General features: G+C 51.6%; 1 long non-coding RNA gene across 1 annotated transcript; it reads right to left on the bottom strand.

Annotated features, from left to right (window-relative positions):
* On the bottom strand, nt 298-22444 carry LOC110261987. The gene is made up of 2 exons (XR_002346464.1): nt 12962-22444; nt 298-2731 (listed from the first exon to the last, which is right to left on the bottom strand). It is a non-coding gene; the product is annotated as an uncharacterized LOC110261987 (long non-coding RNA).

Genomic DNA, 27842 nt, shown 5'->3' with positions numbered 1-27842 from the left:
CTTTGATGGTTGGGCTGCCCCTCCTTTTTGTCGCTTCTGTCATCGTAATACACCATCTCCTTCCCCTGTGTGGGACTCCTGAAAGTATATATTTTTTTCTATCCCCCTGGGTTTCACCACACCCCCCGGCACCCACACTTCACAGGTGGGGAAACCAAGACTTGAGGTTAGACAGCCTGCAAACTGGGACTCAAGCCTCAGGTTTTGGATTCAAAACTCAGGCCTCTGTGTCCTGTCACATTAGTCCTGCGCATGGCGCATTTTCTCTTTTTTTACCTCACAAGATCAAACACGATAACACTTTAAAGCTCTTTTATTATTTTTTTTTCCCCAGAGAGCTTGCTAAAAAATAGCAAAGCCCTTTCACTCACTCTCTTCCTGATGACCCCTGTGGGGCACCTGAAGACAGGGGTTCATCGCTCTGTTGCACAGATGAGGAAACGAAGGCTTGGAGTTGTAGGGCAGGTTAGAATCAGAGCAGCAGCGAAGACCAGGTCACGCTCCCCCCGTGATGCGAGGCCAGCTTATAAGATGGTTGTTAGTACCTCTCCCAACCCTGAGTCAGTGACCTCACACAGGCAGACTGGCCATGTAGATGGACCACGGTGGGTGTCTTTACACCATGGGAATCAGCAAACAGTACAAATCAAGGCATCGCCTCAACCTCACTCCAGATTCATCGCTCCCAGAGAAGATGTCCTGGAGAGAGCGCAGCCTTCTTTTCCAGCCTTTCTTGGCTCTTCGTGGCTACAGCCATCAGCATGACACTCTCATCTCTTGAGGGAGGCCAGACATCGCACAGTGGACTCACTCCCAGGGAGGTGACCAAGTAGCCATGGCTACCCATGTCGGAGGGACCGTTCACCTGCTTCTGGGTGTCCTTCCAGCTCCTGCCAGTTCCTATGGGATCTACAAGTTCCATAAGATCAGCCAAGGAGCTGCCTCCATCCTAGAATTATACATCAGCCATGTGCTACCTCATCACATCTCTTTGACCTCTGGGACCCTGAAGCCCAGGTCATTCAGCACCTGTCCGTTCCTCCCTATCTTACTAACTCAGGACCCTTTGGTTGTAATGAATCTTCATCCATGGAGATGTTCAAGGTGGGGCTGGACAGACATGTGGCCAAGATGGGGCCGGGTTAAAGCTGAGCCTCATGTAGAAGGTAAGTCCAGATGTCTCAACCTTGGAAGACATGATTGTCCTCTTTGGGCTTGACCCTTGACCTTACCTGACCTTTAGATGCTGCTGACTTTTCCTGCTGGGTTAAATGCCTGGGCCTCTTCTCTCTCAGCCTGCCCTGCCCATCACAACCCAGAACTAGTGTGAGATGTCCAGGTACCACTGTGGAGGCTTTCCTCTGAGTTTGGAATCTGACAGTAGACAGGGCCACTAAAATCTCAGATTTCCTGTTGCCATTCCCACCAGTAGAACCTCCTCTATGGTGTGGGATGGTGTCTTGGGAAGGCCTCTGTTAGCTGGCTGGCATGGCCTCAAAGACACAGCAGGCAGGTTGCAAGGAGCAGCAGGCTGGGAGGGCTGGGAGATGCGGGTTCTGAAAAAGCCTTTTCCTATTCTCCTGGGTGTTGGTGTTCCTGGTTTGTAAGTATCAGGAAAGGACGTGGGGTAGTTAGTAATGATAATGCCTTCCTTTTGCTGAGACCTGTGTGGTCCAGTTCAGCTCCAGCCCTCTCAGTCTCAACATTGCTACGGGTTATTTTATCAGCTAATACAGAGAAAATCCTCCAGCAAAAGATACACAGAGAGTGCCATTTTAATGGAGGCAGGAGGAAGCCTTTGGTGTACTTGGGGTGTGTTTGCTTGAGACTTACACCACACCTACTTCCTGAAAGTATCTGAGGCAGTTTATGGTTTTAAGATAGCCAAAAGTAAAACCAAAAGGAGGTTTCCCGGGCCAGTTAGAGAATTGGAAGGAAGAACTCTTCAGGAGCCCGGAATAAGATCTGATTTACCTCTGAACCTCCTGGTGGCCAAAGCAAAATGAAGTAACCAAAGAAAGGTGATGGGTAATCCCAGGATGATTGTCAAGGAAAACCTGATCCCTTCCTGTGGGTGGGGCCCCCGCCACCTCACCTTTACCTCCTTTTTCATCCAGGTAATGCCAGCTCCCCGCAGCTAACCACAGCTAAAGCCCAGAACTTAGTCATGTCTGCTGTGCTTCCAAACTGGCTTCATAAATAAACATGGGCGCCTAGGAGGAATTCCCCAAAGAAAGTTAGGAAATCAGAGTCCTGTTTATACTAAGGAGCAGGGCATGCAAATAGAGCAGCTGCCTCGATCCGTAAATAGGAGAGGAGAGGGATTTGGTGGCTGTTTGCAATGATCAAATGTGGTCTAGACCAAAATAGTCAAGTGTGTTTGGGCTGGGAATTAGGTGCAGATAAACATGAGGTAACTTGCTTTATGCAGTGACTTTGCCTGGAAACACTGTGGGCAGACTGGTCTCTTGTAAAGTGAGCATTATTTCATACATGCACTCAGGCAGGCATCCTTTAAAGAACTCCATTGGCTAATCTTTTGTTGAGGTTCGAAAACATCTGTCTCCTTCATCCATTTGGTCCAGGTGACTTTTGAATGGATGCTCTGGTTGAAGAGGGAATCTGCGGTACACGGTGAACAGGAGTTGGTTCGATTCCTCATGCCAGGATGGCTGTGAGATGCCCGTGCTCCCTTCCCCACTTCTGGCCCATGCTCCATCTTGCTCCATCTCTGGAATAAATCAGCTTTTAGTTCACACTGAGTCGGGAAAGGGGTGCCGTGTGATTTGGGACACTCTGTGCTGCTCTCAAGGGGAAGATGAGCCTGCTGACAATGTATGTGCAGCCCTTCACCCCTGCAGCCCCCAGAGACACTGCAGCGGGGTGGGGGGGAGGCTGCAAAAGCTCTACCTGAGGGTATTTGCTGTGGCCTCAGCACAGGTGGATTAGGTAAGAAACCTGCTGCCAGTGGAAGGGCTCAGATGAGCAGGATAGTAACTTCCAGAACAATTTTCAGAGGCCTGAGCTGACCATACAGAGCTCAGGGTGCATCTCAGCAGGGCTGTGTGACTCTTGCCAAGCAGCCTCCAGGAGTTCCCTTCCAGCCTCAGGTTCCTCTCCTGTAATAGAAGGAGCACAGGCCCTTCCATTGCGGACCCTATTCTGACCGGAGCTCCCACCCCTCTGAGGTGCCAGCTGCCCACTTCACCATCAGTTCAGCTGAACTGCTGAAAGAAACCAAGATAAACTCCCCTCCACAAAAACCGTGGGAGCCAGAGAACCTTGTTAGAAAATGCTGCTAAATAGAATGCCAGCTGGAAATGACAGTCATAGTTTAATTAATTCCCAGAGAAAATCCTTCTCTTCTGGGCTATGGATTTATATACCTTTCCAGCTGCTTCTCCTCTCTTGTCACCACAGCCCCTCTGAGCTGGCTGATTTGCCCCAGGCAGCTCCTCCCAAGTGAGAGCAAGAGCCGGGCAGGGGCCGCCTAAGGCATCAGCCTGGGAGTCAGGCGATCCAGGGACCAGCATGGCCCCTGCTGCCATGTGACCTTGAACGAGCCTCCTTACGTACCTGGGCCTCAGTTCACCCACCTGTCCAATGGGGTGATAGCACTTCGGCTACCTCATAGAGTTACTAGAAAATGAATGGGAAAAGGGAAGAACAAGACAAAGGATGCAGCTAATATTTCTGGGACCCTAGTCCCTACCAGGACCTCTACATACATCATTGCACTATTCTTCACACTGATTCCTTCATTCTACAGAGAAGGAAACTGAGGCTCCGTGATGGGGACACATGCTCACAGTCCCATGGTGGTTGAATAGAGATGTGAGCCCACATCTACTCCACACCAGGGACCACATTCTCCTGTCCACGCTACACTCTCTCCATCACATGTACTGCCTGTGAAACCAGGGAGTCCCATCCACGTGCAAGCCTTCCCCAGAATCAACATCCCAGCACACACTTCCATCCTTTGTTAGCAGCTAAAGTGTGCCACACATAGGCTATCCTGGAGGAGGAGAGGAAAGAGAAAGCAGTGTGAGCTGGATGAGGTGGGATTTGAGCTGGGCCTTGGAGGATGAGGCAGAGAGGAGCAAGGAAGGCATCCCAGGCAGGAAGAAGGACAAAGCCAGGAGCGTGGCAGCTGGGATGGGTGTGGGGGGATGCAGGTGGGGGTGAGAAGAGCATCTGACTAAAGCAGAGACCCCACAGGGAGTGATGCAGAAAGGGTCAGAGAAATGGGTGTGTTGAGGTGATAAGCCATCTCCTCTGTCCACAGGCCACGAAACGTAGCTGTCAGATCCCTCATTCACTCTATGGGGTTAGTGACAGACCAGTAAAGAAAAATTCAGGAGTTCCCGTCGTGGCGCAGTGGTTAACGAATCCGACTAGGAACCATGAGGTTGCGGGTTCAATCCCTGCTCTTGCTCAGTGGGTTAACAATCTGGCGTTGCGTGTGAGCTGTGGTGTAGGTTGCAGACGTGGCTCGGATCTTGCATTGCTGTGGCTCTGGCGTAGGCTGGTGGCTGCAGCTCCGATTCGACCCCTAGCCTGGGAACCTCCGTATGCCGCAGGAGCGGCCCAAGAAATGGCAAAAAAAAAAAAAAAAAAAAAAAGGAAAATTCAAAAGGAGAACCCTTGGAGATATTTAGCATCTCAATTGGGATCAATGCTTCAGGCTCAAAGGAGGAGGCTTTAGTGGTGGGTTTCCAGGCAGCAGCTGGCAGTCCAGTCGGAGCTGGGATGCTGGCTTACCACAGGGATGCAGCCGGCCCTTCCTCTTCCTCCCCCACCTTCCCATTCACAACCTCACTGGTACCTCCCCTATAGCAGGCCTTCCGGTGCTTTGCACACCCACTGTATCTCATTTAATTCCCTGAGCAGGCCCAGAGCTGACTGTAAGTTATTTCCATCCATCCCACTCTCAGGCTGCCCAGGGTTTGTTCAACCCTGTTTGCAGGTGTGGCAACTAAAGGCTAGGTTGTTGAAGTTACTTCCGTGAAGTCCCCTAGCTCTTAGTAGCAGGGCTGACACTGGTTTCCAGATCTGCTCAGCTCCCTGTCTGGTATCTTTTGCTGGTAACTCTTGGCCTGATGAAAAGAATATGAAAAGAACAAAGGGGAGATTCATGCTGCTTCACCTGACCTTAGTTTTAAGTCTCAGTCAGTCACTGTGAGTGCCCACTGGCCTGGAAAGCAAGGAAATTGACCAAAAAGTCTATTTCCAGGCGATTGAAGAGTCTTGATTTAAGGACTGCATTTTTAAAAAAGCACAAGTATTAACCATTTCATATGGAAATCTTCCTAAAATAGCCTTCTTTCCTGCTCTAAGAAGTGGCACTTAGGGGCCCGGATGTGTTAGTCCATAGTAAAGGAGGTACTTGGTGCATAAGGGCCTTTGTAGTTTTTTGGCCTTGGTATGCTTGGGTAAAATCCATGGCTCACTTGCCTGAGAAGAAGGCAAAATAATAGTAATAATAATAATAATAATAATAATAATAATAATAATTGGAAGAGGCAAAGTACTGACAATTGTAGCTATCTTGAAGACCCCTGGCTAACTTGGATGTGTTGGATCTACCTGGAAGCAGCCTCCGCACTGTCCTCAAAATGCTGGTTGGTGAAACCACACATCATTTGCCCATAAAACCTAACAGTGGGGAGGGGGGTGCTGATGCTTTTCATTCAGTTTGCAGTCCATCAAGAGACCTCCCAGCCCCCAGTGGGAGTTCTTCCCGGGTCCTGCCACTGTTGCTTTCCAAGCTTCCCAGCAAACACCCCTCCTGCCTGATGTACTCCAGGCTCTTCCTTTGGGGGCAGCCTTGGAGGGGCTCCCAAGAGAGGCGTAGTCACCCAGCTAGGAGCAGACCCCCAGCCCAAGCTAAGCCAGGCCACCAGCCATCCTGGGTAAGAGTATGTCCAGGAGCATCTCTGCCCACAGTTCTTAACTCAGAACATGCTGTCTTGGCTTTCATTCTGTTTCTGAGACTGGTTTCCCTTCTGTGAGCTTCCTGTTTCCCTGCCTGCAAGGGCCCTGCCTCTCCTAATGGTCTAGAACTGTTCTATGGTTTGCAGCTAATGTTTCTGTGCCAAATGGTGCCATGTCCTAGCTTGCTGCCCACCATGCCTTCTCTCCGTGCCATCAGCATGCTGGCCTTCAGAAGTGCTCCCCTCCTGACCTGCACCACTGGGATGGGCCATGGGGCAGACGAGCCCTCAACTAGCTCATTTGAGACACAAGGCGAGAGTCCATGGAATCCAAACAGGGCGTGGAATCAGCTACACAGTCCGTCAACTCACACTATGTACCAAGGTCAGTACCAGCCTCAAGGGGGGTGGGCAGGGCTGCCAGGTATGTCAGCCCTGCTGGGCAGTGCCCGCCACAGGCAGCAGAGGGAGGCTCTGCGGCTTCCTTCCATCAGCTGCCCGGCCTGGGGAGCTCCCCTCTAAGGGACTAAGGTTGAAAGCAGCAGTCCCCGCAGGGCCCTTTGATCAAGAGCCTAAGGGCAGTTTACGGGATATTTTAAATAGCCTTTTATCTTTACAACAGGAAGCTAGGTTGTGACCGAGGTTCCCTCGTGTGCGGATGCCAGGCTGGCTTGGAACATATGCCCCTGTCTGGGAGGAGACACACACTTTTTACCAAAGATCCAGAGCACTAGGGGCTGGCCTCAGACTTTACACTCACATTTATGTGTTTCTCCACTCAATTGGCATTTTTGAGCCCCTTCTATGTGCCAGGTTAAATGCTGGACACTTTAAACGGTCCATCACAACCTCCACAATCGTAGGCTCCCACATGGAAGGCAAGGACAAGGCAATCAGCTGGGACACAGGTCTGAGTGAAGCTTCTCCTGCCTGGCTTGAAGCTCTACTTTGCCTGGAAGATGCTCTGCCCCCTTTTGGCTCGGAAATGCTAGGACCCCTTTGATCAGGCGTGCTTCCCCGCATTGACCCCCTTACCACTCCCGAAACACTGCTCAGAGCTAAGCTCAGCATCAAGGGAAAAAAATGCATTTTGTCCATTATCCTGCCTCCCGTCTGGCCCAGCTCCATCTTCAGTGCCCAGACAAGAAGTGGGCCTGGGTCTTGCTCCACAGTGCTGTTGGGAATGGGGACTCTGTCCTCGCAGCATAGGCAGGAATGGGTGGGAAGGAGAAGTGGAGAAGGGAAGTTGTGTGGGGGCCGTGCTGAACCAACAGGTTAGTCGTCCATCAGAGGGTGCTGGGCTCTCAGCCCATTTCTGTATGAAGGGGTGGCATGAGATGGCATCCTTCCCTGTCTGCACTGTCCTTAGACCCAGGAAGCCAGCCCATAGCCACCTCTGGCCATGATCCACCCCAAGGGCCAGGAGGCCACAGGACAAAAGGGCCGTGCCCCTCCAGGCTGGTGGCCCTCTCCTTCCAGACCATGTTTTGGAAGCTGAGACCCCCATATTCCCTGCCCAAATGGTCCTGCCTGTGTTTCTGGGGCCTGAGACATTTTTTTCTAGAGTCCGTCTCCCTTGAGGTCTGACCACCCTGCCAGTGGGTGCAACCCTGGACCAAGGGGTGGCCTGGGGGGCGGTTGGTTGGGAAGAAGAGAGCCCACGCAGGAAGAACACCCACAGGTGTGACGGTGAGGCCTCCCACATGTGGGTGCAACCAGGGTGTGGTGACAAGGGGCGAGGCTGTGGGCTGGGAACATCCTTCATGTTCTTGCTCTGGGCGCTGCAAACATCTCCAGTCCTGATACCAAGGACGGGGCCTGACAGAAGACGCCTTAGTGTCCGCGCTGATTATCAATGTCTTGATTATTACTATTTTTATCAATTCGTTGAGCCAGAATTTCTAAATACACTAGCTTAAAGTAGAATGTTTAATAGAAATGTGTTTTAAAGATCAGGGGCTCCCTCCAATATGGACTGAGAGCCTCCTAAAGGCTGATCCTGTGGGTGCTGGCTGCCTGGACTGGGAGATGACAGTATGCAAGGAAGGCCATGAGTGATGAGACACTATTAAAGGGAAGTGCAGGCTGCTGCTGCTGCTTTTTTTTTTTTTTTTTGCTTTTTAGGGCCACACCCATGGCATATGGAAGTTCCCAGGCTAGGGGTTGAACCAGAGCTATGGCTGCCAGCCTACACCAGAGCCATAGCAACTTGGGATCCGAGTGCATCTGCGACCTACACCACAGCTCATGGCAACACTGGCTCCTTAACCCACTGAGCGAAGCCAGGGATCAAACCCACATCCTCATAGATACTCATCAAGTTAGTGTCCGCTGAGCCACAACGGGAACTTCTAAACAGACATCTCAACCCAGTAGTGGGAAGGCTTCCCCAAGGGAAGGAGATAAGGTTACAGGTGAGTAAACCAAGGCCCAGAGAGGCTAAGCACATGGAACTCAGAGTGGCTGTCATGAGTAGATGCCAGTTTTCCCAGCTCTGACCTCAGGAGGCTTGGGGCCACGTTTTGTGGCCTAGTTTTCATGTTTGAGTGTGAAAGGATGCCACACACCATCCTGCCTTCACACAAAGTTCACAATTTACACCCATCATTAGATTTTGGCCATGTGTGTGTGCACGCGCGCGCGCGCACACACACACACACCTGCTTCCAGTCTGAGTGTGGTGACAAGCCTGAATGGCAAAGAGACGCCGGGTCCTGCCTTCAAGGCATTCGGAAGAAAAGGAGACCCGCCGGCCAGTTAGCAGGCATCCTCAGCACAGCTTTGAAATCTGAGGCTGGGCCCAACCCTGCCCGCCTGCGGTTTTCCTCCCCAGGCCTCCCCGGGGAAGCGGGCCCCGCCGTGAAGCTGGATTTGATCAAAGCCTCCCCAAACGAGAGCTGAAGCCACAGCTCTCAGCATTATTAAAGTGTTTAATAACTTTCCACAGCTCCTCCCTCACAAAGACCCTGAAAGGCCCCACCGTCCCTCCTCCGTCCTCCCTCTGCCTTTTCATGTGAGCAGAAGGGGGCTGGGGTGGGGGGCAGGTGGATTTGATTTCCCTCGCCCAGTTCACAACCATAATCGCCATGTTCGTAATTTCCATGTTCTGGAAAGCTCCTTGCAGTATAACAAATGCCCTAATTACCGTGTTTGCGGCCCTTAATGTCATTTGAAACACACTGCTCTATTTCGGTCACCCTGCAACGTGTAGAGGAGCTGCCGTGAGAATTTCCTGTGTGCAGAATGGGTCTCCGGCCTGCCCGGATCCCGAGATTTCAGTCTCATCTGGCAGGCACAGTTATTTGAAATGGAATCATGTGTCACCCCAAGTGGGAATGCCTTATTATTGCCTTTTTTAGAGAAAAGAGCAAGCTCAGAAATCAATCTCCAAAATTTGGACGGGTTGCATCAGGCTATGGATCCAAGGCTGCCTCGTTAGGGGTCTCTGGTCTTGGGATGCACATCATGACTGCTTTCAGCTGGAGCCAGCTGTGCTGCTCTGGGCACAGGCAGGCCAGGATCCTGGCGGGCAGGCCCTGGCAAGATCGTCTCTTCGTGAACTCTCCCCTCCCCCAGCCTTTCCTGTGCTCAGAATTTCACAGGGAAGATTTTTTTTTTTCCTCCCGTCTTGAAAGGTAATCATCTCAAAGAGGTGGTCTGCCAGGCCCCGATGAGCCAGAAGGCTCTCCAGGAGGCCGCCTGGCACCCAGGTTCCCCACTTAGGCAATGAAGGTGATTTAGCAGCAGCCTGCAGCCAAGAGAGCGAAATAAGAATATAGGCAGTTTTTTGATAAAACCAGATTCTGTCTGTGGATCTGGATCGTGGAGGAAAAAGAAGGTTTGCGTGTATAGAGCCAGCAGCTAGTCTAAGGAAAACACTGCCTGTCATCAGCTGTGTACACATCTAAGTGGAGAATCTGTTTCTCATCATGTCTGGCCAAAACGGAAGTTCTCTCCTGTCTGGGATATACTTGATAATCCTGCGTGTACAATTACGAACACCCCATATATTGACAGTTCATCTGTGCAGGAAATTGGATAGAGGTTTTCCCAAGTTTTGCCACAGTCTTAAAATTTAAATGATCTAACAGCAATGAGTTAGGAAGCTAGAAGAAACTTCTCTAAGTGATTAATAATAAAAAGACAAAATCTAGTTGACAATATCAAAGAGAAGACAAAAATATCCTTTTATTTTCCCTACAGAACCTGGTAATACAACTGTTGACATGTAGAGAGGGGGTTGAAGAGTAGGTAGGAAAAAAAGTATCGTAAAAGCATGTCAGGCAGTTAACTATTAAATGTTGTCGGGGGGGGTTCCCCTAATTTTGTCATGTTGGTGGTATTGGTCAGCTTTCTCAGATGTGATTGGTGATGTGTTGTGATTTCTCATTCTAAATAATACTCATACCTAATTTTGTGTTTGGCATTTGGCTTTTTTTTTTTTTTTCCTGAATGAACACCCAGCCAAACTTGGGTCCAATCTGGACAGAGCAGTTGCGACCTGCTGGCAGGTTGGTTGTGGGTCCAAGAGAAGGGTGGTCAACACTGACTTCAGGTTTGTATCTTTCCAAATGTTCAGAGAGTTAAAAAAAAACCTACTTTATGGGATAATGGGAATAACTGTTTTCAAATGCCCTTTACTTGGAAAAGGATACAGCCTGCCCTTTATGCTGACTTCCCCTTACTTTTACATCTGGGATGCTGCTGGTCTGTGAAATCTCACATCGAAGCTGAGTCATGCAGTGTCTGAGCAGGACTGCCCAGCAATGAGCCCTGCAGAGGTGCCTTGGCCAGGAGGGGCTTGGGAAAGAGCTGGCTCTGAGACGCAGACTCAGCTGGGTCAGTTGAGCCATGGAGAGGCCCAGAGCGTACAGCTGGCCCAGAGCAAAGACTGTTTCCCCAGGGCTGGCCCTGCTTGCGGTCCTCCCAGCAGGCCTGACCCCCACTTTCACACCTGCTGCCCTCCAGGCTTCATGCTGGCTGTGTTCAAACACTCCAGGGTTTTTGTTGCTCAAGTTGAATCTCCTTGTTGCCCAAATGCCTTTTGCAGCTTCTCAGCATCTTTGCCCATACTCAAGGTGGTCCCCCGCTCACCCAAGATCTCCGTGTCACCCCAGGTCACGTCCTGGCTGATGCTGACTCATGGCACCACCTGAACCAGACCACTTGCTCCCTATGTTTATTGACAGGTGGGACCATGTGGCAAAGGCATGAAAACCCCCTGCAGCTGCAAGCCACATCCGGGGAGCCTGTGACACCTGGGGAGTCATCATTAGAGCCATTACACTTGTAACTTGCCTTCGCTAATCAAGCTTGCTTTAATTGTTGCTACAAAACCCCTGCGTGTCTTCCAAGCCACACCTAGCTGAAACAAGATGTTCACCCGAGATGTTTTTTAGGAACTTGGAGTCAGCTGTGTCCAATTGGAGCTCAACCCTGTTAAGATTGGTTAGGACCACCGACCCACCAACTGGGCATGCGCTAGTGTCCGCTCCGTGACCTTTTGACGTCAGAGGACGCAAAACTCCACCCCTAAAGCATGCGCACCACCTTCTCTTGAATACGCATTCTGTGAAGAAGCTTGGGGCTTAGTTACACCTGCACGGAGCTACAATCACCTCATCTTTTTCTTACTTTCAATCACCTTTCCCCACGTTCTCCACGCCTCCCACACCAAAGACCATAAATACCCCTCACCCTCTGGAAGGCAGAGCTGGGACTTACTCTTCAGGCTCTTTTTTTTTTTTTTTTTTTTGCCTCAAAAGGAAAGAAAACCCTTTCTTCTCAAATCTCGGTTATTGGGCTGGCTGCTTGTAGGGAAAATGAACTTTAAGTAACACTCTGAACTCCTTCCTCTCGTCTCCTGGCTTTTTTGCCTCCAAAAAACCCCCTTTTCCTGCCTAAATCTCGGCCACTGGGATAGTTGCTTGTAGGGAAAACGAGCTTTCTTTAGTAAAGAGAAATGCTCTGAACTTTCTCTGCCCTTCTACTCGAAAGAATCAACTGTAGGTCACCTTGGAAGACAAATCCAGCCTGTTTAAAGTTAGCCTTAGTTGCTCTTAATTCTTTCTGCTTCTCAAACACATGGGCAGCCACCCAAAGAGGCCTGTGGACCTTAAGGGTGCTTCAGGTCCCTCGGCACAAGGCAGCCCCACGCCCTTGGGCTCCCCTGTGCAGGAGGAAGCCACCTAAGTTAGGTTTAACTAGGGTGAAACAGGGTGGCAAATGCTTCTGCGGTACTTATTTCTGTGTCAGGCTATTCTAAGTGCTGGAATAGTGTCCCTAATCCTCTCCACAACCCTGTGATGCTCCCCAACTTCTAGAGGGGAAAACTGAGGGTAGCTCTCATTTAAAGTTGACTTTGTGCCACTCTTGGCACCGACTTCTCACCTGGGCTAATGCAGAGTCTGAGACCACTGTGCAGATGAGCGAGAAGCACTGAGCTCCTCTCTGTCTCCTTCAACCTGGCTCTTATGTCTGCCATTCCAGGGTGGTGGGAAATTCTGCAGCAGTTCTTTTACCTGCCCTCCCCTTGCCCTGGGGTAACCTCAGTTTTCTGCCCAGGCCTGAGGCAGGTCCCATGGTGAGCACCCCCACATTCTGTGTAGGGCGAGCACCTACAGTCTCGGGCTCCCACGCGCTTTCTGCATCTAAGCTATGTGAAGGGCATGGGTCTTTGCTGGGCAGGAGGCCCTTTGCCCAGGGTCCAGCCTCCTTGTGCTGCTCAGGGCTGTACCTTTTGGGTCTAACTTCTGGGACCTGGCAGCCCACCCACTGTAACCCCATCCCTATGCGGGACAATCCTTTTGAGAATCCCTAAAGGCAACCCCTTTTTATTGTCCCTAAAGGAGTACCTGGGTCAGACTGGAAAAACCATGTGAGGACAGGCCCAAATTAACATCACAATATGCAGTGTCCTTAGCCATGCCTTCTCAAACCCTCACAGAAGCCCCTCTAAGTTCAATCTTCTGGTCTCCATTTCCACAGATGAAGAAATTGAAGCTTAAAATTGTCAAATGACTTACCCCTGTTAAAGTCTTAAATGGTTAGTCTCACAGCTTCAGGGCAGAGCAGGGAGCTGAATCCAGGTCTGCCTTAATCGTGCCTCAATTCCTCCTGTTCTACCCTTTAAAAAAGATTGTCTAACACTGAGAACAAACCCCCAGGAGCAGGGTTCCCTTTCCCCGATTTCAGCCAGGGCTGCCTCCTAGGATTTGGACCGGGCCTGCCAAAGCCATTTCCTTTCCCATGTCCCATCCAGCTGCACCACTTCTCTCCTGCCTCTGAGAAAGAAGAGCATTAAAGGCTAAAATTCACTGACTGCACTAAAAAATAGGGTCAGCTGTTGCAGCAGAGTCCAGGGCACGAAGAATGCCCTGGAGGAGGGGTGGGCACAGGTGGGGAAACCCAGCCTTCTCCAAGGTTTCATGAGGCTAGCGGAAGGTGTGGGGGCCTCCCTGCTGCTTTCTGGGAAGTGATTCTTCCCACCTCAAGTCCCTTTTCTTTCTCTTTCCTTGCCCCTGAATAAAGTGAAGACGGACGCTTCATCAGCTAAATAAAGCATCCACGCGATGGGGTGGCGAAGCTGTGTGGGTAGCCGGGGCCTTCCCTAAAATGAATCTCGGTGGAACGTGGGACCACTGTCTAGAGCCAGGAAGGCTGTTGTCACCACTCAGGGGCCCGTGGGAGGATGTTGAGAAAGGTGGGGGAGGGGAAACAGGAAGACTTGGAAATGGCCAGAAACAGACCTTCAAATGAGGAGAGCTGGGCAGGAAGCTGAGAGTACCTCCAGTCACTGGGAAGGGACAGTCAGTAACCACGGGCACCTGGTGAGTTAGCCACATCGAAGCTCTCATCACACAGGTGTATCCTTTTGGTTTACAGAAATCCTAGATCTCTCTGTATCCTGTACTTCTGTGATATGTCATACAGGACACCTGTAATGTCAGGGCAGGGTGAGATTCCTTAAGGAGGTGCAAAAGAGAAAGTGGACAGAGTAGTTAACCAAGAGGGTACCTCAGTGTGGCTAGCCAAACAGATTAAGAAAAACACCAAGACAAAACAAAAAAAACAAGCCACTGATGTCTCATCATTTTCTGTAGAAATCTTAATATTGCTCGACGTTGATAAAATACCTACATCCCACCACCTACCTAGGGGAAGGGCAAGCTGTAGCTCACAGGCCAAAAAATCTGTTTTTGTGTGGCCTTCAAGCTAAGAGTGCATTTTTAGGTTTTAAAATGGCTGGAAAAACTAAAGAATGGTATTTTGTGACATGTGAAAACCATGAAATTCAGTCCCTAAATAAAACTTTATTGGAAACAGGCCTGTTCATTCACAGATGGGCTGCTTTCCTGATAACAACTGCGGAGCTGAGTAGCTGCAAAAGAGACCCTGCAGCCTGGGCCTGCAGCGTGGAAAAGTTACTATCTGGCCCTTTAAGAAAGTATGACCTCTGACTCAGATCTACAATTTCCCTTTTATTATAAGTACGTTATTACACAACCATCCAGCTGTGAAAAAAACTGCAAGCCAGAGACTAGCAAGAGATGAATGTGCAAAATTAGTGGAGGAGCATTTGGACTTGCTTCGAGGCAGCCTCAAAGGGGTGTAAAAAGGCCAAAGTTAAGGTGAATGGCCACTGCCCCCCCATCTGGGCTCTGTTGGTGTGACATTGTCCAACAGTAAGACTGTTACAATTGCTGGTGGGTTTTTTCCCTGCACACCCCCCACCCCCCGCATAAATGGGCCAGTCAGGTGTTGCAAACATGAGGCATCTCCATGGTGTGCGATTGTATTTGGAAGGTTATTTGATTCTATAGACTTTATGCTCCAAGGAGGCTGGGTCCACGCAGCAGCATAGTGTCTGGCACCTAGCCCAGCGTTGGGCCACCTCTGACCTCCATCCTTGTTTGCGCCATGAATGAATGGCTGGCTCTCTGAGACAGGAGATGAGTCACCACCACCCCCGCTTGCCAAGGCATCACCTCTGCCTGCCTGTGACAGGAACCTCTGGCCCACCTTGTCCCCTGAGCCCTCACCCCAGGAAGGAGGGAAGGTGCCAGTTAGCCCTTCATCCTGTGGTGGGGAGCGGGGGTGTGTGCAAGATGTGGGGTGTTCCCTGTGCCTGAGGCACCCCCAGACAGGTAAGGGTGCTGCCATCCTCACAAGTCTCTGACACCAGGAAGAAAGGGAAGCAGACCCTCCAGCATGGAGTACATTTCATGCAGGTGTTAGCTGTACCATTCTGGCTTTCTAGGTAGCTCCCGAAAACAGGCTTCCAAATAGATCCATAAAAGGCCATGTGATTGCAAACAGGTGTCTCCAACACATAATATGGTCTGTTTCTGAGTAGCATTTTCAAAGACTAGGAGAGCAGTCGGTTTGGGGTAGTGAAAAAGATCCGAAAAGCGGTGTAATTGGAGAATTTGTGAGAGGCTGGGAAGGCATCCAGGCTCCAGATGCCAGTTCCTCTGCTGTCTCTGAAACTGCTGTTCTGATTGCAAAGTTGCCTACTCCAGGCGCTGAGAACTAATTGGGCATTCCCTTGGAGGGGGGCTATATGGGCTGCACCTACTGTTTTTTCATTTTGGCAAATGGGAAAGGTTGGGGTGTGTTCTGCCCACTCGTCCAACAGTCACTAATAAGGGAAAGGCTGCACCCCCCTGGGCATCTGTGTACTCTCCACCCTGTGCGGATGAACTTATTTGTTCAGGGAATCATATGGTCCTGGTCACGGTCCTGTGCTGCCGGGGCTGCTGAACTGTAGGGACTTCTGATTGGCCCAGTGTAATGCCACTCTCCTTGCCAGTGACTGCTTTAAGAACAATCATGTAACTCAATTTGGGTTGATGAGACTTGAGGGGCACATCTTTTGAGATTCTAGGAAAGGTTTCCTCAAAAGACATAAGGGTTCTCTTCTAGGGTGTACATGTTTTGGAACTTGATACTGGGCAACATTGAAAGTACTAAATGGTACTGACTGGCATGCCTGAAGATGGTTTCTTCAGTCCAGAAAACAAAAATGGACACCAAGGAGGGGGACTTTGCCTTCCTGGCCTCTTCCAATGCCATGTGAGGATGCTAAACCCAGAGCCTCAGCAGCCATTTTGTAACCATGAGGGCATGGGGCTGGAGCCAAACATCAGTATGCTAAGGATTGTAGAACTGAAAGGTGGAAAGAATGTCTTGAATACACAGGAGCTATGAATTAGCCAATGCTGGGATAGGCCTATCTTGGGAGATGGTAAGATGTTAAATTGCCTGGCTTGTCAAAGCTGTTTGGAGTCAAATTTTGTGTTACTGGTACCCCAGTTACACATGGTGCATATCTGTTGCCTTCAGTCCAAGAGGGCAGGGCTCATCTCTGCTCAGCACCTATTCCTATTGCCCTACAGTCTTGTCTAGCACAGAGACAGATGTTAGTAGTTGAAAAATGGTCATTTTACCTAAATTATACCACTGGGATTTAACAACTCTGAGATCGAACCATGTGATTTCAAAGCAGAGGCAGCTTGAGTCTCAGACTTAGTAACTTGCCTAAAATTGCAGAGGAATAAACTGAGATCTTGGCCACAGTGCACCCTGGTGTTCGTCTGCCCTGTAGCCTTCACATGCCGGGCTACGGACAAAAGGGCCACAGCGTGTGTCTGGAACTTAGCAGTTGGAGGACAGATGTAGCTTTGCAAAAGTAAGGCACAAATGGTCACACAGCTTCCCTTTGTGTGCTCTTGTGGCAGTTACAAGATTTTCTAACACACAGGCCTTCTGGTGGGATTCTCGCACAGCCCTGTAAGGAGGGGACGTTAGGATTGCTCACGTTTTAGCGATGAGGATGATATATGAGCAGGAAATTAATTTTCCTCTGTTGTTAGAATTCAAAGGGTTAATGGAATGAACGTCATCTGTTAGTTGCGAGACTGTATATGGTGTGCAGTACTGCTGGAGCACCAGGAGGGAGGCAATTTCGAAAATGAGCTTATAATAGCAGCAATGATTAGGCCCCACTGTGTGCCAGGCACTGCCTTAAGCACTTGACATGAATCTCATTTAATCTCTTCAGTATTAATACTATTGACTCAGATCTGCTTATGAGACAAGTTGAAGCCCAGAAGGTGTTTCTACCAAAGTCACACAGCCGTGCTCGGAGGGAGCCAGGACTTGAGCTCAGGGGCAGGCTGACCCCAGTCTGACTTGGTCACTAACAAAATCCCCACCTGTCCCTGAGTCTTTGACAAGTAGCTGTGGTCTCTGATATAACCAACCAAATAAGAAATTACTTTTTCCAATGCCTTCAAGGATGGCCCCTGAAGAGATGTGCCCCTATAAACCCTTATCCCTGCCTGTCATTTTCCCATGATGCTCTGCTTCTCATTCTTAAAAGATGATCCTAAGAACTGTCCCGTTCAAAAAGGCAAGTAGGCCCCTGGGAAGAACGCTCTTGTTAACTCTGGAAGTTATCACCTTAGTTTTAATAAATGGTGAAGGTGTGACGTGAAAGAGTTAAACACCCCTCACATGTACACAAGGACACAAGAAGAGATGTCAACCACGGCCTCTGTGTGAGGTGCGGCAAGCGCAGTGGACTTACTTAGGCAGCCTAGGAAATGGCCTACGCGTGAATGAAGGAATCGAGTATACGGAGTAGATTTTCTCTTCCTGTGAAAAGCTGAGAAGGTCCATGAGCCCCACCGACTACCAGAATGCAGAGAAGGGCCCATTTTATACCAGCACCCAGAGGCAACAAATGTCTCACTGGAGGAGAGTCACTCCTCCAGCTTTGGCAGCAGGTTTCAATAGGAGCAAAAATAGGCAAAGCCTCAGAGATGCAGCGGTTCAAGACCCTGCCCTTGATATAGGGACTTTGCACCATTTTAGCATATGAACGCCTCTGCCATTGTCAGGCCAGCCCTGGCGCAGGTATCCAATGCCTGGTACAGTGCAGACAGTCTGACCTGGGGCCAGGGTGAACTTGGAGACGTAGGGGATGGACCCCGTCTCCAGACAATAAAGGGCAATCCAGGGCCGTGCCTGAGCCTTACCTGCCCCAGCTAAGGGGTATACTCCCTGCTCACACAACCCAGGAGGAGAGATTGCTATTAATACAAGATCCCCATGGTAGCAATAGCTTAATATAGTTTTGAGCCATGGTAGCGATAGTTTAATTTTGATCCATATTTATGCTTAAATGCTTAGTTAAACACTCTACTTGGGTGGTTCTATGGCCTGTAATCAGTCCTTGGCCCATAGCTTTAGTTCTCTATAAAATCCTGAGCTTCAAGAGTCATTCCTGGCCTTCTCAACGAGAGGTAATCCAGCCAGGCAGACGCTATAGCAATTCCAGTGGATGGCAGTTGAACTCCAGGGACTAAAGCTTTTCAAACTTCCTGACCTGGTCCTTCAGAAAACACATGCTAAGCAACCAATATAGGGTGGCTTTCCATGCACATCAGTTATAACAGCAATAACCTGGAAACTAGCTGCGCACCCAACAATGGGGGAGTGCTTGGGTAAAGTAGGAAGCCCATTTATGGGACTGGCAGGGAGCTGTTAGGAACTATGCTTACAAGGACCTTGAGAACCCAGGCATGCCTATTACCATGTAGAGTGGGGGGAAGCACTCAAAATGGAATGCACATTTATGGTAATCTATAAAAAATAACGACCCTGTACACTAAAGGGAAGCCAGAGCCTGAGTCATGTCTGTGTGAGGATCCAGATAATTCTAAGCCTGCTTGGTCATCTTGTGAGGAAATTTGCCCAGGGGTGCCCCAGCATGTGCTGGCATATATGAAGGCTGGAGGGAGGCACCCCTGTGTGTGTGTGTGTGTGTGTGAGACGAGCCCCAGAGGGGCGGGACCTGGGGGGCTTAGCATCATACACATTCCGTCATAAACCCTTCTGCAGACTAAGCCCTAAGGAGAGAGGACTGTAACTGGACACCAGGTGCAATTATGTAGAATGTAGAACGGGCTTGTCTTCGCCTCTGGATGGGAACCTGCCTGGCAGCTCACTGCTGGCTGGTTGTAGCATTCGTTCAGCACCAGGAAGTGTCAGAGGTGGTGTGAGCACAGTCACCCCAGGGCAGCACTGGAACACCGCAGACTCTGGTTTGTGAGCACAAGCCAGATGCCCCCATGGGACCCCAAGAAGCATGCAGTGTGCATGCCTGCCTGTGTGACTGTGTGTGATCTGACAAGTTGAGCAGAGCCAGAGAAAGTGACGACTTGGGCTGGGCTGTAGAAACCTGAGTGACCCATACCCCAAACTCCTGGAGAAGAACCTGTCCAAATACTAACAGTGAAAGAGGAGAAAAAAGGACTCAGAAGCCTAGAGGAGAGAGATGACCTTGACAGTTCCCCTTGGAGGGTAATGTATAGGAGTCTGGTCATGTGCAACAGAAGTCCTTGAACTAGCTGCCCTCCCTACACAAAGGATGGCTAGTGACAGTCTCAGATATTAGCTCCTCACTCAAACCAGGTATGGTCCTAGGGACAAGATGTATCCATGCAGCCTTGACCTTTCAAGAGCTCCTGGTCCAGCGCCAAACCCCTGCCTCTAACTAACCTCAGCCCTGCCCCTCTCCCCCTCATTCTGTGCTCCTGTCACTTGAGGTTTCTTCATCCAGCTCCCTGCCCTTGGGACTTTGCAGTGCTGTTCCCTTTGAAAACACTCTTCCTTTCCTTCCTCCTGGTTGGCTCCTACTTGAGGTCCAGGTCTCAGCCCCAACCTGGTCAGCCCCATGGTTCTACAGGCTTACCACTCTTGAGTTTTCCCTTTATGGTGCTTCTCGGTCTATAAGCTTAGATGTAAGTCAGTTGATGGGATTGGTGTCGAGCCCCGTTAAGACTGAGTTTTGAGAGGTGGTGCTGTGAACGGTGGCTCAGTGTTGTATCACCAGAGCCTCAAACAGGACTCACATGGCAGAAACTGAATAGATATTTGGATGGATGGGTGGATGGACAGATAAATGAGGTGTGAAAGAACATGTTATGATGGGAAGAGTGAGAAGCGTAGCGTGATGGGGGAAGGGTACATGAGGATAAAGTAGGGGCCAGACTGGTGGCTGGTCAGCCATGCTGAGAGCAATGCAGATACACTGAGGGGTCTTGGGGATAAGATTAAGGGCATTCGTCATTTAGGGCTGGCGGGAGAGTGGTGACAGTCCAGGGGCAGCAAGAAGATGTGGGCCACAATTCTCCAGGTGTCTGTCCTCTAGACCCTCAAGCTGGCCTAGTTGCCCCATGTCAGGCCAGCCTGGGCACAGCAGACCTCCAAGGCTGGCAGGCCCTTCCCAACTCTGACCTGTACCCACCCTGATGCCCAGCTCTTGACTCCATGTTGGCCCCCATGCCATAGGAGGCTGGCACAGGGACCTGGCCTGGACTCACTTTCAAGGTCTTGGGTGGATGCCATGGCCAAGTCCCTGCCTCTAGAAGCCAACCTCCCCCGACCCCCGAGGCTGGAGCCCATGGAAGCTGTGGGAGAGGACCTCTCTGCCCCTCTTCACTGTTGGGCAAGCCCTGTCTCTTGAGCACAGCCTGGAACCGGGAGCCAGGAGGCCTGGATGCCTCTCCCCTGACCCTTGGAGTATTTGAAGGCCCATCAGTGGGAGGAGAACCAGAGCACGTCCCAGGGGGTGGGCCGCCATCTTGGTCCGCCTCGGCTGCCAATAACAAAGGGCCCTGTGCTGGGGGCTCAACTTAAGAGCTGTGCTTTCCCACAGCTTTGGAGGGTGAGGTCGAGGTGTCGACAGGGTTGGCTGCTTCTGAGGTCTCTTTCCTCGCTTGTAGATGGCCATCTTCCCCCTGTGTCATCACGTGCTCTCCTGTTATAAGGACATCAGTCACAGTGGATCAGCACCCGTCCTCACAAATCTGTTGTAACTTAATTTTTGGATAGACCCTACCTTCCAATATGGTCACATCCTGAGGTCATCCTGGGGGTTAGGACATGCGAATTTTGGGGGGACACAAGTCTGCCCATCACAGAAGCCCAAGATGAACACACTGAATCCCATGCTCCCCGTTATGTAGACTGGAACCCAGGGCCTGCATGAAGGGAAAGAGAAGGGGGAGTCCAGGCCCTCCAGGGCTGCCTCTGGTGGGGACAGAGCCAGAAGGCATTGCTGGCCCCTGGGCCCTCCCCACCACAGTCCTGTGGGGACTGGCCCCTCCCGGGCTGCCAAGTCTGAGGCAGCCGTGAGGCTAATTGCTTGGCAGGGAGGCTTGAAGGGGTAGAGGAAAGGCCTTAAGCAGGCTTTGAGCTCCTCCACGATAGGGCGGCTCCAACCCCCTGCTTATCAGCGCGCTGCTGGGTCAGGATCCAATAATTAGAACGACATTCCCAGAGCAGCGAGGTGGGGCGTCTGCCCTCCCCATTCACGCCCGCCAGACGGGGCCTCTGGTTGGCAGCTTCAGAAAAACAAATTCCAGGAAGGGATTAATGACTTAATTATAAATGCGGCTTGGAAATGGAAAGGTTATTAAGGAGGGGAAAAGATACATGCTAATAAGAGACACGCTATTAACAACAGAATAAAGATTCATTGTTGGCGCCGCTGTAAACTTTTCCAAGTTCGGTAATAAAAACCACCTGGTCTTGGGAGGGCTGGCTGCCATGGTGACGGAGCCAGCGGCACTAGGGCTGGCTAATGAGGTGTGTCTTCCCCGCCTCTGATCCCCGCTCCCTGCAAGTCTGGGGCTCGCTGGCGAAATTGGCTGACAGACCTCGAACCACCTCAGAAGTGCTGGGCCTGTGCCCATTGGTCAGAAGCGCGCAGAGGCTTTGGGAAGCGCGGGTGTGTCATGGGGCCCGTCGATGAGGCTGACTCTGGGTACCCGAAGGCCCAGCAGTGGGGAGACGGACGCCTTAGTGCTGGAAGGAAGCAGGGATCCTGGGAAGGGCCTTCAGCCATTGCAGGTCAAGGACCGTGTCCTCCCACCCTGGGTGATAAAGACATCGCCCTGGGCTTGAAACATGGCTGCCCTGCGTCTGAACTTTGACTCAGCACTGGAATGGAGTTGTCCTCCGTGCCAGGGATTATAAGAGGTGCTTTGTTCTCCTGAAGTTATTTAATCTTTGCAACCATCTCGTGAAAGCATTATTGTTTCTGCATCTCCCAGACAAATGCAAGAGAGGTTCAGAGAGGTTGGGAGGTGCATCCGAGATCCAGGAACTATGGAGGGCAGAGCTGGGCTTCACAGCAGGTGGAAGCGGGTGAAAAGGCGCTCCAGGGCATTGAGCTGTCCCCTGCCACTGCCCCAGACTTAGAGGCTCCCTTCTTGCACACCTCCCAGACACTGGGTTCCAATCTCAAAATCCTGGAGAAGCTTCTCTAGGACCTGTGTTTCCAAGTTGGGCTTCTTTCTGAACCAACCAACTGTGCCTATGTGCTCCTCCCCAGGGCCACACCAGGTCACCTGCTCTCCTACTGCCTTTGCCCAGGGTGGCTTCTCTCCAGAGTTTCCTAGGGGGTTAATTGCTCCAGATGATCATTTAAAGGTTGATCTACACCTTCTCTCCCCCCCCCCCGCCCCCAGTGCAGGAATCCTGGAATTCAGATGGAGTTGGGCAGACTGCACCATGCCGTGTCGGGAGGCCTGGCACCCAAGGGGCTGGGCACTCTTGGGAGAGGGAAGGAAAAACTATGCCAAAGGAGATGAGACCATAGCCTCATGGGCTTAGCCAGCCAGCTCCACGGGGAGGTATTACACCTGTCCTGTTCACCTGGAGACCCCAGTGCCTGGCACCACAGCTGGCTCCAGTGGGTGTGTAAACACCAGTGGGATGAGTGGTATGTCAGGAGAGCAGCCTTCACATCCCCCAGCAATGCTCAGATCCACTCCATGCTTGAACCACTCCAACAAAGAGCTCATGCCATCCTCGGCCTCCCATTCAAAGTGTTTAGAATTGTTTTTTGTCCTAAGCTGAATCCCACCCCTCTCACCATCTCCTTCTGTGCCCCTGTGCCCTCAGGGTCACCAGAACTGGTCTGCTCCCATATCCTTTAGAGATAGCACAGCCACTTCCTTGCTGTGTGACTCTGCCCACATTCCTAAGCCTCTCTGAGCCTGTTTCCTCATCCATAAAGTGTAGAGATCACACTGTGTGTGTACATGGGTCTAGTTTTTATAGCAAATCACCTGACATGGGACACCTTCAGGAATCCAATGCCTGCTGGCTTTTCCCAGGTCAAACACCCAGCCCCAGCTTGTGACTGGCCTCACTTGTCACAGTGCTCAGTGCCCCCTCCCCATCTTGGCTCTTTTCCACCCGGCCAGTCCCAAGGCTCAGTCTGACCCCAACACAGAATATCGCTGGATGCCCTGGCTCACCCAGGCCATACCCGCCAGCCCTTCCTGCTGCCTGGAGGGCTGGGGAATAGAGCAAGAGAGAAAATGAAGAAAGGGGTGGGGGGCTTCTCCAGACACCAAATAGGGGAACCTCAACGAGAGAGGACCCAGACTGTGTGGGGTTCAAGCCCAGTCTCTGTTCATCAGCTCCCTCCTGAAGCTCAGTTTCCTCATCTGAAAGTGATGAAACCCTTCATTTGCAGGGTCGCTCTGAAGGCCATTGACAGGTGTCCAACACTTAGTCAACCAATCCATCTGGTGTTATTCCTGTCATCATTAGACATGTGTTTTGTTGCTCATGGCATCTGATTGAAGGTACTTAGGGTCTTTGTTAACCAGGCGTTTTGGGGAGAAGACTTTTAAGAACCATCTAGGCCTCAAAGCAGACCTCGGGTACAACTGGCCATCCAGCCCAGGGGGGCACTCGGCCCTTCCAGACCCAAGGCCTGCACGGCCTGTCCCTCAGGGTGGTGACCTCTGGCCGGCATCAGACCAAAGCAGGTCCACTCTGCCATCAGCTGCCTCAGAGGGAAAGTGGGTGCTGGTGCGGGGCAGAGACAGCAGGATGGTGAAGGAAGAAGGCTGGTCTAAAATGGGGAAAGTAATGAAGGAATCTCCATCTAATTAGACAGGCTGCAGTTTTAATCAGTTTCCTTGGCAAAACCTGTTTGCATGTTTTCTGTCATTCAGCCAAAGTGTTAATTAGGCAAATAATATTAATAAGATTCACGTCAAGAAAGTTAAGAGGGGAGGGAGAAGGTGGAAGTGACAGTTTGGGGTCAGGCAGGTGGAAGGGGGGCGGGGGACTCCCAGGCAGCATGAGGGCTGGGAGAGAAGGCAGCCTGGAGAGGGCTGAGCCTGGGCTCGGGTCCCAGCTGTGCCCTGTGGCCTGAGCATCTGCTTCTCTCCAAGCCTCAGTTTCTTCATCTGTGCAATGGGAACGATGACAGCTAGGCCCTTCCTCACAAGTGAGGACCAGAAGGCTATGTGCGGCCAGGCAGAGCTGGGAGCAGGGAGGGCTCAGGGGAGGTGCTGCTTCCTGGTTTCTGCCCTGCCTGCATCCCCAGCCCCGCTGCCCTGTCTGGAGCCCTCAATGCCACGTCAGCAGGGAGTGGAGCCGAGGTGGGATGGAGAGTGAGGGGCCCTGAACATCCTGCTTAGCTTCCCAGAGCCCCACTCAGGGAGCATCCTGGCTGATCGCATCCTTCCCCCAGCAGAGTCTAGGACGGGACCCCAACTTCCTGTCCACTGAGTGTGGGGGTTGTGGTGGGAGGGAGTCTACCCTGCTTCTACCTTGTGGCCAAGCCTCTCCAGAGGCAATGTGTCCCCGGGCCCCCCGGCATCCCAGGTTGGGACTCCCCCAGGCATGAGGAGCCACGCCTCCATGGCACACCCTCCCAACTCATGATCACACATCACAGAAGGAACCTTAAAAATCAATGAGCAAGCCTCCTTCCTCCTAGGACAAGAGCCGCTCTCAGACACTGTAACTGGCCTCAACTTGGATGCCCATTGATGCTGCCTGACCATTAAGCAGTTTGGGCTCCTCACTGCAACCAGACGTAGTCGAACCCAAAGCAGCATCTAGTCACGGGACTCAGTCCTCCCTCCCAAGATGGCACAGAAGTCCAGGCTCTCTCCCTCTGGGAAGTTGGCCCTTCAGCCACTTGAAGCCAGCTGTCCTGGGTCTTCCTCTAGGACCCATGTCCCCAGCCTCCAGACAGGTCCTGGCAAGACTGTGGATTGCATCCGTGGATGCTTACTGAGCACGTACTGTGCATGTGCCATGCATGGTGTCCAGGCATCTTCTGCCTGTGTCTACTGCTTAATGCTCCCAGTTGGGGCTCAGTATCCCTGTCTTACAGTTGAGAAAGCTAAAGGTAAGAGCCTTGAAAGGCCTCTGAGATTTCTCATAATTTAGTCACCAAAGAGAGACCAGAACGCAAGCCTTTCTTTTATACCCCACATCTCTCTAGAAGAAACCCCACAGCATCTCCTCCAGGCTCTGTGAGGAGGGCACTCCCCACTCCACAGGTGGGGGCCTGAGCCTCTGTAGCCAGCATTGCCCACATTCCATGACTGAGAGGATGTTGGTCTGCCCAACTGTGCCCCTCTGACCCAGGGTGAGAAGAACCCCACTATTCTGGCCCTCACAGGGCACCATCCTCCACTCCAGTGGCTTGGGTGATGCCGGCTTGTTGCATGGGGGAGCAGTTGGTGCTGGGCTCCCAGTGATTGATGCCGCCTCTTCGCCTCTGAAATCCCCAGCCTGTCTGCACTTCACCTGCAGGGAGAGGCTGGTGAACCCTTTTAACTGCAGCCAGAGCACTTGGCTGTGTTCCCCTTGCCTGGGGTCAGACGCGCCGCACACCTCCCAGCCAACCGCGAACAAGGTGATTATGAGCTAATAACATTTGGATCCAGAACCCCAAGTGAGCGCTGACCAGGAGTCACCCCTAAGGCAGCTCCCAGGGAGGCATGGGAGCGGGGCCCCGCCTGGCCTTTGCAGCCACCAAAGAAGAATTCTTGGGAATGGCGGGGTGCCCTGATGACTCTCTTGGCCTGCTGTGGTCACCAGGCGGCTGGAAAGCAGTCCTAGCCTGCAGGCGGTCACCCTGGGGCTCTGCCTACTGCAGGCAGGGAGATGAGCCCTAAAATGGGATGGGGTGTGCCAAGCCCTCTGGAGGGTCTGTGGTGGGCAGGCCAGGCGGAAAGCCTCGCCATATGTGTGGGCCTCTCAGCTTTATCAGCTCTCAGGATCGGCGCATGGGGGGAGGGGTGTGTGTTTGGGAGACCAGCCCTCTGCACAGGCCACCAGCCAGCCTATTACCCGCCCTTTCCAGACACTTGACTTCTCTTCCTCTAATATTTATAATTTCGATGTAGGCCTAGTTGCTGAGAGGTACAGAGCCTCAGCACTGTGGGCTAGGTGGGGAGCCACCTCCCCCCTCCCCCTGCTGAAGTGAGGCAAATACAGGGTAGGAGAGCAGAGTTGGGGGTGGGAGGGATCTGCTAGGGAGCCCCCCCAGGCAACAGCATTAACTTGTGATGTAAATCCTAATTCAATGATTCCTCCTCCTCCCTGCTTATCACTCTGGCTTGTGACTATTAAGCCCAGCTCTCCTGCCCGAGCAGTTCAGTGGTGGGAAACTGGCCTCCAAAGGAAAGAAGAAGGCCCTGGAACCTGAGAGGAAGACGGGTGCCTCATTTCCACATCCCTAACACAGGATTGGCACAATCAGTCCACAGAGACATACTGTCTGCTTCTATGGAGACACCAGACTAGGCTCAGGCTAGACTGGCTGGTGCCGCAATGATTCTACATCTCTGGGCCTCAGCATCCTCTCCTGTAAAATGGAGAAGCAACATGTACCTCATCAGTGGTTGTGATTCATGAGCTGATTGCATACAATGTACCTGGGCATTCCAGTTGTGGCTCAGTGGATTAAAACCAAATGCAGTGTCTGAAGATGCAGCTTCAATACCTCACCTTACTCGGTGGGTTAAGGATCTGGCTTGGATCCAGTGTTGCATAGATGTGGTGTAGGCCTGCTCCTGAAGGGCTAATTTGACCCCTAACCTGGAAATGTCTATGTGCTGTAGGTACAGCCATAACAAGAAAACCAAACAAAAAACAAACAAAAAAGTGCCTATACCATAAGCGCAGTTCAGAGCACCTAAATGAATCGTCTCTGCATGACGGAGCCCAAACTTGCCCTTGGGGAGCTCAGGGCCTGGTTTCCAGGGACATCTGCTGAGGGGGAAGGCACCTAGGGCCCAGAGGGGAGGGCAGGGCAAACAGGAGGTGGAGGCTGTGAAAGGACGGGGGTCCATGGCCTCGGGGAGGTGTGGAGGGCTTCCTGGCAGAGGCGGACTTGGCATGGACCTACAGATTACATTTATTCTTTCACTGAATGTATACTTACTGAGCACCTACTATGTGTTAGGCACTTGGAGTATAGCTATGAACAAAACTGCCTAAAGACCGTACCCTTGGGAAGCAGGTGCTGGTGGATAGAAGATGGCCCTTCTCCCAGGGACAGGTGGGCTCTATTCCCCTCCCTCGAGTCCAGGCTGGACTCAAACTTGTTTGACCAATAGAATGAGGCAGAAGTGCTGTTCTGAGGAGAGATCAAGAGAAGTCTCGTAGCCTGCGCCTGTTCCTCTTAGAAATCTCACTCCAGGAGCCCTGGGCCTCCAGAGGCAAAGTCTGACTAGGGAGTGTTGGCGAGGCTGTGTGCAGGCAATGTAGTCAGTCTCAGAGCTGCCTCCTCACGCTCCTCAACAGGGCAGTGGGCAGATGGGTGTCCAGCTCTGGTGTCCTGTCCCAGCCACCAACTGAGGACCCCAGAGCATGTGAGACAGAAGTCACCCGCTGAGCTCCTCCTGGATGCCTCACTCACAAAACTGAAATATAAAACATAGTTTTTTGTTGTTGTTGTTGTTGTTGTTTAAGCTATGGAGTTTCTAAGAAGTGTGTCATACGGCTGCAGATAACAGAATAGTATAACGGGGGAAGATGCGCGCCTGACACTCAAACACGTAATAAGCC

This window comes from Sus scrofa, chromosome 1, assembly GCF_000003025.6.
Source record: "Sus scrofa isolate TJ Tabasco breed Duroc chromosome 1, Sscrofa11.1, whole genome shotgun sequence".
Classification (NCBI taxonomy): domain Eukaryota; kingdom Metazoa; phylum Chordata; class Mammalia; order Artiodactyla; family Suidae; genus Sus; species Sus scrofa.
This window is presented reverse-complemented; position numbering and strand designations above follow the sequence as displayed.